This window comes from Macaca thibetana, chromosome 6, assembly GCF_024542745.1.
Source record: "Macaca thibetana thibetana isolate TM-01 chromosome 6, ASM2454274v1, whole genome shotgun sequence".
NCBI classification, from domain to species: domain Eukaryota; kingdom Metazoa; phylum Chordata; class Mammalia; order Primates; family Cercopithecidae; genus Macaca; species Macaca thibetana.
This window is the reverse complement of record NC_065583.1, coordinates 156,604,886-156,623,819: the sequence shown is the minus strand read 5'-3', so window position 1 is coordinate 156,623,819 and position 18,934 is coordinate 156,604,886. Positions and strand designations below refer to the sequence as shown.

Genomic DNA, 18,934 nt, shown 5'->3' with positions numbered 1-18,934 from the left:
GAGTGCTGGTTACCTGTGTATGGTATTCACTTGAGCCCTATTATCTATGTGTGATGTACTTCAAATTTATTTTCTGAGATATAGTATGGGCTGTGTGGCAGGAAATATCTTAAACCCTGGAAATCCAAACGTAAGTGAATGCTCAATATCCTGGGTTAAGGAAGGTTTACTTTTTACTTGGAGGTGAGAAAAAAGGAAAGGAATAAGCTAATAAACAGTATTGAAGAACACGAAAAATTGGCTAGTGTGATACAGAACTACTTTAGGGAAAAGGGTTTTGTTTTTAATAGGATGAGAAGAGCATGAAGGACAAGAAGGTTGCGGTAAAAAATATGAGAGAAGGACATTCAGACTAAAGGAATAAGCAAGTTCAACTGCTTAGCATATTTAAGGAGGGGATAAAACTGTCACTTAATGAGCATAGATAGTGATCAAGTTGGAGAGGGAGGCTAGATGAGAACATAAGAAGTTTTTGAGGTGATGGCAAGAATTCAATCTCTTGTTTTTCATATTGGGATCCTTGGAAGAGTTTTGAAAGAGAGGAACAACATCTACTGATTTATACTTATAGGAAGTATTTGCTGATTGTCATATGAATATATGCATGATTTGAGAAGGGTATTTGCTGATGCAAGTCAAATGAAAGAAATCATTATAGAAGAGATCAGGATTTGAACCGGTAAGGTGGTAGCAGAGATACACGTAGTGAACATATTTTAAAAATATTTTAGGGTTAGAACATATAGGACCTGACAGTGATAGGAGGGATAAGAGTGACAAAGGTGTAAAGGATCTCTGTCAGTTTTCAGCTGGTACAAATGGGATCATTTACTCAGATGTCAGAAACATGTTAAATCTGAGCAGAGTAAATAGGTGGTGTTGACCCCAGATGTGTTTTAAAGATGGAAGTTTCCACCAATTTGGGAGGTCGAGGTGGGCAGATCACTTGAGTTCAGGAGTTTGAGACTACCCTGGCCAACGTGGTGAAACCCTGTCTCTACTAAAATACAAATACCAGCAAGGCATGGTCATGTACAGCTGTAATCCCAGCTACTAGGGAGGCTGAGGCAGGGGAATCACTTGAATCCAGGAGGCAGAGGTTGCACTCCAGCCTGGGCAACAGAATAAGATCTTGTCTCCAAAAAAAAAAAAAAAAAAAGATGGAAGTTTCCAGAGCACACTTACGGGAAGGATGATTAGAGAGTGATACTTTGATGATGTAGCCAATTAAAGAGAGAAGTCAGGGAGGGTATGGGGGCAGAATCCTGAGAAAGGGGTGCAGATACAGCATGTGTTGTCCTTCACTATAATTTGAATAGAGGCAAGAGATTGGAATACTGGTACTAGTTCATATAGATTGGTAGAAGTGAGCTTGTCACTATCCCATCGATTTAGAAAATTCTTTTCTGAAATGTGACGTGAGCCCATCAGCTGGGATCCAGGGTGCAGTGAGTGTGGGTGCTGGTCGGTGAAGAGGCATTATGGATAGAAGAGGAAAGCTGGGCATGCTCCATTCTGACCTGGCTACTTTTAAGTAAGTGTATCCCGTAGAGCCATCTAGGAATTTCTATGACTTAAATTTACTCTTCTACAAAATGAAGTTAATGATATCTACCTACACTCCAGTGCAGTAGGCCAAGAAGGATATGTCATATAAAAAAATGATTACTACATGTTGAGGTTCCAGAAAATACTGGCAGTTAATCTGGTTGACTATGCATGCACAAGCAAATTATAAATGATACATTATATAAATATAACATTAACTAAATCAATGAGATATAAAATCTGAGTTCAAAGTATACATTTTTCTTAAATAATTTCTATGATTTTTTCAGCATACCATGTCTCCACATTGTACTTAATAAAAATTCTGTTAAATTTTTATGTTTTTGTACATTGACATTCATTTTGCCAAAATAATACACTTTTATATGTCATAAAACTAATTTTCTTATGTAGTGATTTTTAAATAAAATTCAATATGTTGGGAAAAATTGAGTGGTTCTAGATGAAAAATAAGTATGAAGAAAAGTAAATGATGAGGTCTGTAGGAGGATTGTGTACTATAAAAATATCTGAGTGAATGTATTTTCAATGAAAGGCAAGGTCTAGGTTGAGCATTTAGAGCAGAAAGTTCAATAACAAACACAATTTGATCTGAAGCAACTGTTATTTTAAATATTTTATGTCTCTTAGGTAATAAAATTTTTACAAATAATACTTTTTTTGCAGTTGGTAATAAATTAGAGATATAAACACATATTAGCTAAGGACAAACTATTATTGTAGAGTTTATCGATTAGAACAATCTGGCTTTTCCATTTAGTTAATGCATTACTTTTTCATTTTAAATGTTTGGCATTCCTTTTAGTAAAAGAATGGGTATCATTTCTAGGATGCTGACAAAGTGTCCTAGTTTACTTCTTTCTGAAAGCACAATTTTACACTTGGAAGAGTCAGCACATCCAGGATGCTAATACCAAATTTAAGTGTTAAAAATACCTTTTTGCATACACATTAAATCCTCTTTAGCACCGGACTGAAAATGGAGTGAGATGCTTTCCCAGAGAAACAAGCTATTCCTAACGGTTACATATTTCTAGAGTCACAGTCACATAAGAACTGCGTCTGAAGTTGGCGAGAGCACCTCATCTGAAACGGTGATTCATACTTAGCAAATTTCGACCCAGTGAAGTTCATATTCTATTGATTCTTATTGTGTCATACTTCTTTTCCCTTTTATTACCTGAGTGAGTGTTAAATGGCTCAAATTAAAGAATTCTTAATTAAACTTCCATAAATTCTGTTTAAAAACTCTGAAAAAAAACTAATTTAAATTTTACTTTACATAATTCATTAAAAAGATCCAGGAAAAAAAAAAAAAAAAAAAAAAAAAAGGTCTTTAATATCAAAGACAATGCAAAAAGCTCACCGATTCTGGCAATCTACATAATTACAGAAAAAAAAGAGATTGAGGGGAAGAATACATTTTATCTACACACACACACACACGCACATACACACACATCTGTTGTTTCAGTATAGAGTGGACACAGTAGTCAACTAATAGTTATAACCTTTCAACGGTCTCGAAGAATCGCCAATTGAAGATTGTCAGCTGCAGTATTTCAGGGAAAGAATTTGGACTTAGTCTTACTAAGGGGTTTCAGAAGATCAGATGACTCTATTACTCAGGCATATTCTTTAGTAGTATAAGGTAGATGGTCTTTGAAAAAAGAGGATTAATGAGGACTGGAGGGGATTGGGAGGATTAGAAAGATTGGTAGAATCCAGAGTGACAGAGGAAAGGAATAAGACTGTTAGAAATATAATGATATAGAGTTGAAAATAGGAAAACAAAAGAATACCTACAAATTTCAAAGGATAAGACTAACTTATGGCAACGTGACAGGATATAAAGAAAGAAACAGTGATGAAAATGAGTTATGAGGCAAAAATAAAGACAAGAACGCATCAGATTGATACACTGTTTTGTAGAGATTTTAAAGATCTAATATTAAGTAAGGATTAAGTAGAATAGTATGGGTTAAATAACACTTGATTTTTAAAAAGCTGAATAAAATTAATGTCTGCATGTTTACATATATATGTTTTTTTCAGGTTTATGGAAAAAGGTGTAAATGGATAAACAAGGTATTAATTTGTGGATATACAGTTTGTAGACATTTCAGCTCAGTGGGGATTGAAGAAAGGGAAATAAAATATAATTTGACTTGTGACAATAAACACCTGTCACTTAAGAAATTAAAAGAACAAAAACAATAATTCAGAAAAGTGAAACAAGTAAGAGAAAAATAAAATGGCACTTCCTTGTGTGTCAGAAATGAACACATAATTGGGAGTTGGTTCTGCTTCTGAGTACCCAGCCAGGTTCTTTGGAAGCAGATCAGATGCTGACGTAATCTCGGCAAACTGGTGCTTTCACAGGCTTTGCACTTAGCTGAAGTTATTCCCCAAAGCTTTGGCTCATTTGCACGTTTTTTATTACCTAGAATTCAATTATTTGAATGAGGCACTCTGATAAAGAATACGGAAACTCAGATGGACAATTTGCGTCAGTATTTCCAAGATCACCAATCAGACAGATTAAAGAAGACTGGTATATGTCAGTCCATATGCACACTCCATCATGTCTAGGATTGTTTCATGGGCAGGCAGGCAATTCATATGACTGCTTTTAGAATCCTCTGCTAAAGAGGGCTTTTATAACCAGATATAAGCAAACAATATCCATGAGACATTTTAAATAAAGAAATAAAATTGATACCAGCCAGATTTAATTAGATAATTTGCCTTAACCCATTCCTTTATTTTTTTATACCCTTGAAATTTGTTTGACATTTTTCTCTTAATATTTTCATAGGTGTTATGATTTAAACACGAGATAATACCATTCAAGCTGGGAGGATAAGTTTTTCCCTATTTAGCAGTTTTGAAAAGGTTAAGCAGCATCCTAGTCACTTAGTTAAAAATTAGTTTGATCAGTAAACACACACAGACTTCTATATTCTCATTCTAAGCCAATCTTTGTTAATTATACCAGGTTACATTTTTTAATTGAGCTATAAAATATTCTATTACGATTAAATTCACTTTTTTTAATGACACTGTGAAAAGTTGAGTAACTATTTCCTGCACTACAAAAGTAAAAAGGAGAGGGTAATATGTTTATTTTGCAACATATTCTATATATTACTTTGTTTATTGTTTGTATAGATGAATAACTGAATAATTTACCTAAGACTGTACAAAATAATTCAATACTATTTTAATTACATTTGGACACAGGAATTGGAAGTTCAATAAACTCACATAAACAGTAATAATATATCATTACTGTAGACAAGAATGTATTCATTAGGTAGGATGAATTATTTTCTTTCATTAGGAATAAAATTTACCTTCTTTTTGAGAAAACTTAACATCCTTCAGGAAGCTAACCTTTAGGTTTCATATGACTGTTTCATCAATTTACTTTTGAGTAATATAACAATTCCAGATTGACAGTATAATTATTACAGATTAAATAACATTCTATATGTCTCTCCTTGGAAAATTCACATGATATGCTGTTTATATATATGCAGGAACTTCATAAACCTCAATATGCTAGTTTTATTAGTTTTCCATTGCTGCTGCCAAAAAGCACCACAAATTTAGTGGTTTAAAAAAACAACAAGTTATTATCTTGCAGCTCTGTTGGTAAGAAGTCTGACATAAGTCTCAACTGAGCTAAAATCAAAGTGTTAGCGTGGCTGTATTCCGTTCTAGAGGCACTAGGGGAAAATCCATTTCCTTTGTCTTTTCCAGTTTCTGGATGCTGACCAAAGCACTTGGCCCTCTTCCTTCATACTCCAAACCAGCAAAATCAGACTGAGTCCTTCCCAGATGGGATCGCTGTGTCCAACTCTCTTTCTCCCTCTTTCACTTTTAAAGACCCTTGGGATTACATTGGACCCACCAAGTTTATCCAGGATCATTTCCCTAATTTAGGTTCTCTGATAAACGACCTTAATTCTATCTGCAACCATAACCCTCCACTGCCATGTAATATAATCACAAGTTACAGCAATTATTATGTGAACATCTTGGGCACCATTATTCCGCCTACCATGCTAGCATTCAAGGTAGTCACATGCAGCACTTCTACATTAATATGTTTGAAGTATTGCTGTAACTTCGCTCATAGAGTGAGTTTCAGAAGCTACATCACTTAATTTATCTTAGAATATAAATATTCTGAGTGAAGCTTGGTTGATAAAGAACTAGCCAATCAAGCTGATTATTGTCTCTTAAGTTTAATAAACAGTGTGATTATAAAGCCGTAAAGTGATTATTGGTGGGGATGGAGAGAGATGGGGGGGGGGAGAGAGAGAGAGAGAGAGAGAGAGAGACAGAATGTGTATATGTATGTGTCTTGGGATAGTCGTATGAAGGAGTACTTTAATTCATATGAACAATACTGAAATAATCTTGCGATACAATAATTTTGTATATTTGCTAAAATATCAGTTTCACAACTTAATAATCACCTCAGACCTTCTGCTGAAACTATAGATTTATATCTTGGTTCCTAATGATTTACCTTGCACTTAAAAGTCTGGGCATAAATCACTAGGAAATGGCAAAGTAAAAACATACGGTCTTTCAATTGATATATTGGCTGGGGAAACTTCATATCTTGTCTATTCTTCTTTTACTATAATCATTTGTAGGGTAAATTGGGGTTGTCAGCAAAGAACATTTTAAAAGAATTAGTACTAAAAGAGATATGTTTTATGCTGCAAAGTAGTCAGATCTGAAAAAGCAATAATTATAACATCCAATTTAGGTAAACTTAATAAATATAATAGAAGATAAAATATATTGACTAATAAAATACATAGATGATTACACCAGTAATTTCGGGCAAAATTTGTTTTTACGGCATCAAGAATGTTCCATTTGTTTCTAATAGCAGACTCACACTGATGTAATAAAAGCCATCTATGACAAACCCACAGCTGACATAATACGAATGGGGAAAAGTTGAAAGCATTCCCTCTGAGAACTGGAACAAGACAAGGATGCCCACTCCCACCACTCTGCTTCAACATAATACTGTAAGTCCTAGCTAGAGCAATCAGACAAGAGAAAGAAATAGAGTACATTGAAATTGGTAAAGAAGAAGTCAAACTGTCACTGTTTGCTGATGATATGATTGTTTACCTAGAAAACCCTAAAGACTACTCCAGAAACCTCCTAGAATTGATAAAACAATTCAGCAAAGTTCCAGATACAATATTAATGTGCACAAATCAGTAGTTCTTCTACACACCAACTGCGACCAAGCAGAGAATCAAATCAGGAACTCAACCCCTTTTACAATAGCAAAAACCAAAACAAAACAAAACAAAACAAAACTGAGGAATATACTTAACCAAGGAGGTGAAAGACCTCTACAAGGAAAACTACAAAACACTGCTGAAAGGAATCATAGATGACACAAACAAATGGAATCACCTTGAATACAGAATGATTTCCATAAATACATACATCGGAAAAAGTAAGCAACTGTAAAAATTTTTAAGATGAATATTTTTTAATTAAGGAAATCTACTCTTTATACCTAAAATAAAAATTACACTAAATATATGTTGAATATGTGTTCATATGTATTTGTGAGTTTCCATTTCCATAATTTAAATGTATTTTAAGACAGAGTCTTCCTTGAAATCCATCTTCCCAAGCTTCAAGACAGTCACTCACCAGAGCATCCTCCTCCCACTACAGCTACTCCTTAGTTGCTAGTGTCCCCCCGTCTTTTCAACCTACAGGTGTTTGTTGCTCCACTTCCGGTCCCTTATGTTCTTAACATTTTCTCTCATATTCAGTATCTTCACTTTAAGTGCAATCTAATATTGCATACGGATTTTTATTTTATTCCTGCACCACAAAGCTCTCCCTGCAACTCCACAGTTGCGTATTCCACTGACTCCATTTTATCCCCACTTGGACGTCTCAGTCTATAAATGTGCAAAACTCAGGTCTTTGTTTCTACTGCCTCTCTCCTTCTCCTGTCCAACTTGATTCTCCTCAAGTATTTTGTTTCTTAGGGAATATCAGTTGCATCCTTCTTATTGTTTAGGATGCAAATATCACAGTGTACCCTTTCCCATCACTTTATCCCATCAGACTTATATCTTAAATAGTAACACATCCTGCCAACTTTATGTTCATGATAAATGCAGAATCAAACCTTTTCTCTCAATCTCCACTGCTGTCACTCTGCTGCAGACAGCATCATCTCTCCTCGGAATTCTTGGGATGGATCTGTAACTGGCCCTGTTTCTGTTCTTGCTCCTCTTCAGTCTATCTGCAACACAGTGGCAAGAGTTTCTTGTTGAAATATCGATCAGATAATGTCACCTCTCTGCTCAGAATGATCAAATACCACCCATAATCTTGTAGGAAAAATCCAAAGTTCTTACACAAATCCAGGATCTACACATGATCTGGTTTCTATTATTTCTTAACATTATCACCTCCTATATTCTATTTGTTAGTCCATTTTCTGCTGCTATAACAAAACACCACAGAAGGAATAATTTACAAAGAGCAGGCATTTATTTCCTCACAGTTCAGTTATGGAGGCTAAGAAGTCCAGGACTGAAGGAACTGGCATCTGGTGGGGGCTTTCTTGCTGGGTCTTCATGTTGTGGCAAGAGCAAGTGAACCCACTCCCAAAAGCTCTCTTAATAAGGGCTGTAATTCACATCCTCATGACCTAAGCACCTTTGAAAAGATGCCACTTCCCAATGCTGTGGCATTGGAGGTTAACTTTCCAAGACATGGATTTTGAGGGACACATTCAGATCATAACACTCCATTTCAATTACTTCACTGAGCTCTGCTGTTCTTGTTGTGTGTCATATAGCCAGGGGTGTCCCTTCCCTAGGACTCTTGCACTTGCTTTTCATACTCCCTGGAATATTGTTCTTGAGATATCAACATGGTTCATATACACACTTCCTCCTGGGCTTTATTCAAAGTATTCTTCTTAGAAAGGGCTTCCTGGCCAAGTAGATAAAATATCAAACCACCATCTATCTCTTGACAATCTTTTTTCTGCATCGCTTTTTCATTTTTTCCCTTTAAAAATTTTCTACAAATACTATAAAATATTAATTATGCCCTGGTTTACCAGCTTTCTTTTCAAATAGATTGCAACCTTCATGAATGAATGAATACAAAATTTTAATTTACTATAGAACAGGTAAAATATAATTTAATATGTAATTGGATTTTATTTTTGCCTTAAAAAAATTTCTGCAAGTAGAATTTTAGTTACCAAAATAGGAACTCTACTGATTGGTCTTTGGGAACTGGTTTATTTTATAACCTCAATCATACAATGCTTTCCCATCTATTGCTCAGCTAAATAGAACAAATGACTCAAAAAGTGGGTACTCCATAACAGCAAAATTAACTATAACGAAAATATATTTTCATGTACACTATCATGGCTCATTCAAATTACATCACATTAGTAAAAATTACTAATGAGACATTAAAAAAGAAATATAAACAACACAGAAAAATCTGAAAAAGTCATATTTCTCTCTCACAATTTCTCTGAAATTTAAAAAAAATTATAGCATACATACAATTTAGTATTAAGCTTAATAATTTATATTTAATTGCCATACATTTATCATTGCTTTATTCAAATTATTAAATTAATTTTACCTTATTAAGGAGTTTCTTCATTTTTGTGATATTTTAAATTATTTCCTAATTTATTCTCACAAGTTGTGTATAAGGGAGTCTACCCTATCCTATCTCTCACAGTGAGTTGCAAATTGCTTTTTAAAATCGATATATTGATTTTCACTTCCACCACGCAGGAGTAAGTATAAGTAAAAGTTTGATCATAACTGTGTCAACATTGGTTTCAGAAATTCTTTAAAATATTATAATTTGAGGCCAGGCGCTGTGGCTCACACCTGTAATCCCAGCACTTTGGAAGGCCAAGGCATGCGGATCACGAGGTCAGGAGATCAAGACCATCCTGGCTAACACGGAGAAACCCCGTCTCTACTAATAATACAAAAAACTAGCCAGGCATGGTGGCACGCACCTGTAGTCCCAGCTACTCGGGAAGCTGAGGCAGGAGAATCGCTTGAACCTGGGAGATGCAGCCTGCAGTTAGCCAAGATCGTGACCCTGCACTCCAGCCTGGGAGACAGATTGAGATTCTGTCTCAAAAAATAAAAAATAAAAGTATATATATAATTTGATGGATTACAATGGCATCCAACCTCATTTATATCACATTGGTAACTGTGGATCTAACCTAGATATTTTTATTTAAAATACTTTTAATATCAGGTGGACTGAAAATAATTGGATCACATGACATTATTGGTAATATCTAATTGTGCATAGTTACATATAAGTCATACATAAGTCATCTGTATTAATCCTAAAGGCCTCAAAATAATGGCAATAAATACCTATTTGAGAATCTTTATGATTATCTAAACATAAAATGAAATAGAAATGATAGTTGAATTCCTTTTCAGTGGAGGCATCTGCGTATCTTCAATTTATTTTACCAACAATTCATCTATCATATTCTATGTGCTTAGAGTAAAAGCTTGAATTAGACATAGTCCTGGCATTAAAGGACGTTGATTAAAGCAAATATTTCACTCAATATTTTTAGGAATCAAACTTTGTTCATTTTGTTCTCAGACCTACCAAGAAATTTCTAAATTTATGTGGCTCAACGATGTAGAAATTTGTGTATCAGAACTTTCTAGTATCCACAGAAGCAACATCCGAGCATGTCAGGGTGCACTAGGGCAAATGCTCGTCTTAGACCTGCTCCTACATTTCCTCTCTATCTGTTAATTTTCCCAGAAATAACTTCCTGGAACATGTACCACACTCAGAAGTCAAAATACTACCAGTACTGATAGAGGTTCTTACTTATTTAACTTGTGCTGGTCTTTTCTTTGTCATTTAAAAAGATTGTAATAAGGGATTATTTAAATAGATAATATATTTATGCAATCATATGCAATAATCAAAATGCATAATAATAAATATGGCAGGGACACCCACCAATTCAAAGTACCTTAACCTAATGAGTGACCTGTTAACAAATGGATGTCTTTAGCATTGAACTAAGCATCAGACATATGCCTAACGGCATATTGGACTCATAAAAAAGTCATGTATCCTCTCTACTATTCACATGGAAGACAAACATCCTACAAAATTAGTTACATATAATATTATGAAATTGTATTTATTTTATTTAAATATATATTTGTGCACGTGTTTATGTGACTGTATGCCTCTCTATATCACTATATCTTTCTAAAAATATATGTAATTTTAGTTGTACACATATATATCCATATTAATCTATTCATTGAAAAATTATTTTTAAAATATACACCAAGCATTAATAACGGTTACTGTTTAAGAATAAATCTCAAGTCACATTCTATATTTTATATGTCTACATTTTTACAACAAATTGTAAATGTGGATAATATGAGGAAGGATGGAAATAAAAGTTGAGGTGTATTCATAATCTTAAATTACATATTTCAAATTTAAGATCTCAAAATATTAGAAATTTAGATGTTCACTTTCATCCATGAAAATAATATAACAGAGAACACTAACCTTTCTTGTAGATGATTTTTAACCACATTAGAATAACTGAAAGACTTAGCATGCTTAATCAATTTTAATCAGACAAATCATCAAAGACATTGAATCTATGATAATTTGCCAACATTAGTGTAGACCTTTACAAATTGTAAGCCAGTATAAAACTTTGTATATTGGGTTTTTACACCTATTATCATCACCTTTTAGGGATAAAGAAAATGGACTACAGATCAGACATGCACAACGCGTCAATCCATGTCAGTATCCACCCTCTGCCATGTCTTCAAATCATTAAGCTCAGTTCTTTTCCATTGTGCTACACATGAGCACCTGTCTAGAACTGTACCTTTTAAATCAAACTGTTTTCATTTTACTTCTGGAGGCTTTAAACACTAGAAACTACTCCAAGCACATAGAATAACTAGAGTGAATGCTCCCTCCCTACAACCCACGCATACACAAACTCCCAAAATATAATAGAAGCAATTATAGAGAAGAATCAGTATCTTTTATTTATTATTTATATTAAAAGATCATCTGAAAAAAATTAAAGTGAAATTTGTCTTTAACCTCAACATTTATATTATCTCTCAGTTTTAATTTCCTCTTGTCCCAAAAATGTTAGCATATGATAATATAACCCTCGTCCCTCAGTTTACTGGCAAGATCTTTCACAGTACTGTGTTAGGGATCTAGGAAAACACCTACCAGTTGAAACACATTCAATATCAAAGTGAAAGGAGGGGATTTATCTGTAGAGCCCCCAAACTGGACTGCGCAGTTGCCTACTCAAACAGCATACGCATGAACCTTTTTCTAGATACATCCTTTGATTTGGCTTAAAGCAGTGGTTCCCACTGAGTGGTTCTCAAAATTGCATTGAGAACTACTGCTCAAAATTGCTCTAAGCAGTGGTTCTCAATGCAATTTTGCACTCTCCCCAGGGGATAGTTAACAGTGTTGAACAATGTACAGAGAGATTTTTTTATTGACACAAGTTGGAGGTGCTACTACTGTGATCTAGTGGGTAGAGAATAGGTATGCCACTAAGGAGCCTACAATACACAGAAAAGTCCCCCAGGAGAATGATAGAGCTCACAATATCAACAGCACCAAGGTTAAGAAGGCCTAATCTAGAACGTCGTACTACAGATATGTATAATGGAAAAGTATAATGAAGGCATACAATTAAGCACACTAGGGCTTAAAGTTCTCTACTTATTTTTAAAAAAAAAAGAAAGAAAGAAAAGAAAAGAAAAAGAACACCATATATGTGCTCTGTCTTTAATGTCTCAATCTCTCTCATTCTTCACCAGACTTCACTGTATCAGATATATGAATTCAAAAGAAGTAAGTTTTTCCTGGTCAATAAGTTCAATATATTTTATCCTAGCTCTGTTGAAGTGTTCCATGCATGTTTAGAGTCCGAAAGACAGTTAAGTCAGGTTGCAGATACTTAAGGTATACTCCTGTCCAATAAGTTAAATAAAGTACTGTTGGGGGGGTCCCAAAACTTGCACACGTGTGGTTTGTATTCATTAGACTGCAAAAATCAATGCAAAGCCTAATAATGCTATTTATATCAGCCAATGAGACTAAAGTACTTCATATTTATAGCAGCTTTCATCTAAATAATGTATAAAGTTGGAATAAATGACTCATGTATTCTCACAAGTCCACTATATCCATTTGAAATCAGTCATGGAGAGGAATCATAATTTCCAAATTGCACAATGTATGGACTTCATTCTAGCACTGGTTGCTATTGTTCATGCTTGTGACTGCTATAGCTAATTATAATCAGTCTGCACTGGATACAGTTACAGCTAGAGTTTCCTGCCACTCACTGTCCTTCCACTATTATATTCTCCTTTGCTATTGGGTTATCTTCAGCTGGGCATTTCTGTTGCATGTATAACAGCCAATGCTCATTTTCTACCTCCCATTGTTTTCAGATAGGCAATCAATCTTGACCATTGGTATCAGTTCCTTTTTGTTTGTTTGTTTGGTTTCTTAAGTTAGCTTTCTCCGAGAAAAAGCATCAGAAGTATGGTTCATAAAATACCCACCAAGGTGCACTAAGTGAATGTCTTATGGAGGAAGTATATCGGTTGACCTATCCCAGGTTAATTTATTATTAAGATATCCAGAATTAAATAAATAACAGGAGGCTTGAGGACAACTGCAATCATAATTGGTGATAGCACCAGAGTGTTACACAATGGAACTAATTATCTACGAGTAGCACATCCTACCTTCTTCCTCCCACATCCCAACAAGGTATATGTAAGATCTAGGCTGGACCTCAAACTCTTGATTTAGAATTAAGCATTTACTCTGGTAAGACAAATACACTAAAATAAAAGAACAATTATTGCAGGAGCAAAGCCCCCTGCTTTGAAAAATCCGTGGGTGATCCCAGAGTGAAAAATAAAGGTTTGAAAACACAGTTAGAGCCTGTAGTTAGTTTTTTTGGCTGCATAACAAAATCTTCCTCTGATCTGTCTCTCGGCTCAAAGCAGTGATGCCATCACCTGAGCAAACCGAAAACCATAATACTTTTAGCTAAGATTTTTATTTTATTTTTCTTGACTTCCAACAGGGAAAAAGCAAGGAACATTTATTCTTGACTACAACATTAAATGCAATGAGACATTGAAATAAAAACATTTTAATAGCCCTAGCTAATAAAATTCTCTTTTTTCACCTGTTACATATGAAAGATTTGCCTAGAGCCACATCTGTACACAACACACACACACACACACACACACACGCAAAAGGCATAATTTTACCTTGTTTTGAAGACATAAAAATCAAGACAAAATAATAGTTATTTCCATACTCAAACAAGAAGTTAAGAAAGGGAAATGAATGGGAGTTAACAAACATAAATAAAGTGTGTTGCTGATCACAGAAGCCTACCTAATTTCTTTTCATGCATCATTTATAAGTGCCCTTTAAAAGAAGCAAAAGTTTCATCTTAAGCTTTAATAAGCATTTAAGGCTGGGATTCGTGGGAAGAAAAAAAAAAAAAAAAAAAAGAATGAAAGAATATAAATGAGGCTTGTCCTGCTGCAGTTTCGGTGCTCAGAAATCACGTAATTTTAGAGGATACTGGAAAGGCAATAATTTAAAAAAAAAAAAAAAAAAAAAAAAAAAACACTATCAAAAATTCAATTTCAGTGCCCCTGTTTCTATTCTGACCATGCGTCCCTTCACTTTTACAGATACACATAAATGACAGCTTATACTCGTGCCATCACTATTGCAATGTGCCTTGCAGAGAGTATCCTTCCAACTTCTTCAGGGAAGACAACAGCACAGCCACAGATAAACATAAACAGACACGCAGCTGGATTCTGAGACTCGCATTCGATAGGCTCTATGGCAGCATTCCTGCATAAGAAAATCCAAATGTATACCAGCGACAAGGCAGCCGGCATTAGCTACAACTTTCCCCTCAGCCCTCGATCCTGTGAAACCCGTAGGAGAGGAAGATTTCACCCAATATTGTTTTGACTCAGAACTGGGTAAAGCAGCCCCGCTGTACACAAAAATATTCATGTCACTAGACAGTAAAGTGTCATTTATTGAAGCCTTACCTTGGCTGACTTGCCCTAACTGGTGGAAAGGAACTTAATTTAAAGAAGCAAAGAGGGGACTTTCCCAGAGCTCTGGGCACAGCTGCTCGCGGTCCTCGGAAAGCCCAGACTCAGGCTCCGCGCACCTCGAGCCCTGGGCTCCGAGGCTGGGTCTCTGCAGCTCCCGAGCGCGCCTCTGATTGGCTGGCGGCGCCTGTCTGCCTGATGCTGCGCTCTCCAGGTCTCTCCTCCTTCCTCTTCTCCCTGGCTCTCCTCTCCGCGGCTCCTTTCCCTTCTGCCTCCTTCTCCCCCCAACCCCCCATCGTGCACACTTTTGGGGCCGCACAAATTCCACAGCACGCAAAACGGACACCCTTTAACCCCCTCAGCAAGGTCATGTGGAAAACAATTCAGCTCATACTACTACTCCTAAGTAAAATCCCTGATCCAAAGGCATCATCTTAAGTACCAGATATCTTGAAAAATGACGGCCAGGACTCCGTGACAGTTTAGACCATCAATTCTCTGCGGGGGAGGGGAAACTGGGGAGCGAGAGGGGTTTGCCTGTCAGATGGAGTGGGAGTAGCCACCGGGAGGGAACCAGGAAATCAGGCAGGGCAGGCGCTGATGTGGCAAGCTGGTAATAAATTTTCATATTCCCGTGCAAAGTCGTCACAGCCTGCTAAACATTCAACTGCTGGCTCATTCATCAGTGATCCATAGTCCGGTGGTAGCCATGAGATTTCGCTTGAGTGATGTCCTTTAACGCCTTCACCCAAAGTACTCAAGGTATGGAGGGTTTATATCAGACAGAGCTTCCCCTTGGAGGTCAGCATTTATATTTGTGAGGACGAATAGGAGCTGCGATCCTTTTCCAACTCCCTTTGCTTGTGCCAGGAAACCTAACACACACACACACAAACTTCTCACCTCTTATTACTCCAGAATAAATTAAATCGATTTGCAATGTACATAGCTTTTGATAACAGGGATTTGAGGTCTGATGGGCTGCATTCAAAACTGATTTGGACAGCTGAAACAACTTTAGTACTTTCTCCCTGCACGAAGTCACCCACATTCACCCATTAAGAACATCAAGCATCCTTATTTAAAGTAAACAAGTGTAGGAGTTTATGTAAATTGAATGGCTATTCTAAGGGTCCCTTGGCAAATATACTGAGAATTGTACAAGACCCCCGTCATTGCAAACACTAAGAGAACGATATTACTTTTTCTGCTTGGTTGATAAAACTACAAATGCCCAGGTTCAGAGGTTTAAAGGAACAAAGACTTAAGCTTAAGAGAGGTAGAGTTATAGGGTGCACAAGCTCTAAAGGCCAGAATACATGGATTCAAATCACGAGTGGGACGTATCTTTACACCTGAACCTGTTTAAGCTTTTACCCTTCTCGGGGCCTCAGGAAACTACTCCAAAACCTGGAAGGCAATCCTCACTTTAGCAGGTCTCTGTGAATATTTAAACATCTGTGTACTTGTTCAAACTTATGATAAACTTTTGGTAAGGTTATACAACTTCTAATTAATTACCCCCTCTTTTCTTCTTCCCTGAGAAAGATCAAAGAGGTTGAAAAGATAAGGTAAGTTGTATTTCTTGGAAGTTTAAAGGGTCTGAGAGTGAATGTTTGAATCGGCTAAAGTCATATTTGACTATTTTGCTTGAGTGATGTGAAATGTGGAAGGATTTAATTTTATTCAGCTTTCGAAAAGATTAAACAAACTAACAGGAGCAATGAGGTAGAACAAGAACTGGGTTATTTCTAATTGGGAAGGAATTGAACATTTCAGTGTTCTGTTGCTCTTAAGGAAGACATTAGAAGTCAATTAGAATTTGGAAATTTCCAAAATTTAAACTTTTAGAAAAAAATGGAACGGAAACAGCAGCATCAATATGCCAGTATTATATTGTGCATTATATATTCTTTCTTATGCAGCTACTGTTTTAAATGGGGGATTCTCCTTGTGTAGTGTCCAGACACAAATTCTTAATTTATTTCAGTTTATTGAAAGAGATGAGAGAATACATTTCTAATCTTTCTATGTTGATGAAGCCCTGACTGCCCAAAGAAATAGCTATGAAAAATAAAAGGGATAGAAAAAGAATCTTTAAGTCTGTAAGAAGTCCTGTAGTTTAATTGTTAAAGTTCATGTAACAACATTCTCTAGAAAACCCTAATTCTGTTTATTTGATGGCCTCTAGTTGAATGAAATAAAACGTTTGTTTGTCAGCTTGCTACTGAAGCAGTGGCTGAGACACAAGCAATGAGCATCCTAGGGACATACTTGAAAACAAAACCTGCTTTTGCTGGTCTTCCTTGGTGGTTTTCCCTAGATAAGACTGTAATAAGTGCATCCAGTGGACAGTCATAATGGAAGTCAACAGGAACTTGCTCCTGAGTGCAACGACATGCAGAGAGAATTGTCAACACTGCCAACCAGGACAATCCATTTCTAGAAAAAAGAATTCATTCATCCAGGAAGGATTTGTATCTATGAAACCACACTCTTGGAATAAGGGCTCTAGATTCTCCACAATCCCAATGATGCATACACCCTGGGTTTAAATGACTTCTGGAGTTTGACATTCTGAAACTGTGCCAACTTTCCCTAGCCATTGAAAAGTAGACCCATCAGCCACTTAGTGCATCTCTTGTATTTTCACCTTAAAATGGAGGAGGAGGAGGAGGAGGAGGCGGAGGAGGAGGAGGAGGAGGAGGAGGAGGAGGAGACGACAATGACAAGTGAACCAATGTGGAACTTGCTGGTTAGGGAAAGTCAGGTGGTGGGCAGGTGTTTGTTTTCTCTTTATGTCAAAGATTACTTCAAAAAAGTGGACAATGCATCAGTCACCAGAATTTATTACAGAACTAATCTCTGAAAGTGAAAGCATGGACATTTCTGATACTGAATTCCCACTTTGATTACCTTGGGAGAGTTATTAGAATCATTTTAGCTGGTGACAGAGAAACATCCAACACACGATTGATGCTGGTCAAACCATAGAACCTGGAAAGATAAAATTGTCATGCTAAATTGTGATCGTTTTCTGAGAGAGGGACTCAGAAAATTGTCTCTTTAGATGTCATCTCATGCTCAATTTTACCCTGGAAATTTAGCAAGCTATGTGATGTTTCCAAACCTGAATAAGGGAGCAATGTAAAGGAAATTTAGAGATACCTCTTGTTATAATTCAGTTTTTAGAACAGTCAACTGCACAAACATGGTGCATTGGCTCATTAACAGTTTTATTGAGATATCATTGGCACAAACATTATTATATATTTAAGGTATACAACTTGATATTTTGCTATACATACACCATGTGAAATGATCATCTTATAACTAACTAATGTATCTATCTCCTCTATGTAGTTACCATTTTTGTTTACAAGAATATCAAAATACGTGATCTGATTTTTATATAAAGAAAAAGACCTAGTAAATTATAAAGGAACAGGAAATTTCTCTACAACTATTTATTTTATGTGTTTGGTTAGCAAGAACTACAGTTTGTACATTTTTGTTAAAAGAACAAAAGAGAAAACAAGTTGATAAAAAGGTGATCTCTATAGTATGAAAGATGACCTAATGAAGTTAACCTTTACTCATTCTGTCATCTCATTTCAGTTTAACAATTGAAAAGAAGGCCGGGCGCGGTGTCACGCCTATAATCCCAGCACTTGGGGAGGCCGAGGCAGGCGGATCATGAGGTCAGGAGATATAGAGACCATCCTGGCTAACACAGTGAAACCCTGTCTCTACTAAAAATTAAAAAAAAAAAAATTAGCCGGGCATGGTGGCGGGCACCTGTAGTCCCAGCTACTCAGGAGGCTGAGGCAGGAGAATGGCGTGAACCCAGGAGGTGGAGGTTGCAGTGAGCTGAGATTGTGCCACTGCACTCCAGCCTGGGCAACAGAGAGACTCCATCTCAAAAAAAAAAAAAAAAAAAAAAAAAAAAGAATTGCAGACTACTAGTAAAATATTAACCCAGAAAAATGAAAGACATCTATCAAGAAGGTTTCACAGATAACCATATGTGCAATTAATACTAAAAAGTAGCATATTCCTTATTCATAATAATAATTAGATCCATGTGTTCACTTTTTAGATTTTTCTTCAAGGCATATATAATATCAAAG

General features: G+C 36.0%; 1 protein-coding gene across 10 annotated transcripts in view; it reads right to left on the bottom strand.

Moving 5' to 3' along the window:
• The window catches only part of CDH18 (cadherin 18), a 1,131,397-nt gene that overhangs the window by 498,440 nt on the left and 614,023 nt on the right, over window positions 1-18,934 (bottom strand). For 5 of the 10 annotated variants that reach the window (XM_050795521.1, XM_050795518.1, XM_050795525.1 and 2 more), the window contains exon 3: window positions 7,763-7,879. The exons of 1 other annotated variant lie outside the window; for it this stretch is intronic. The gene's annotated coding sequence lies outside the window, so the exon portion shown is untranslated. Of the gene's footprint in view, window positions 1-7,762; window positions 7,880-14,798; window positions 15,042-17,720; window positions 17,740-18,934 lie in introns of those variants that run through there. 4 more of the 10 variants (XM_050795523.1, XM_050795522.1, XM_050795517.1 and 1 more) reach the window with 4 other exon arrangements.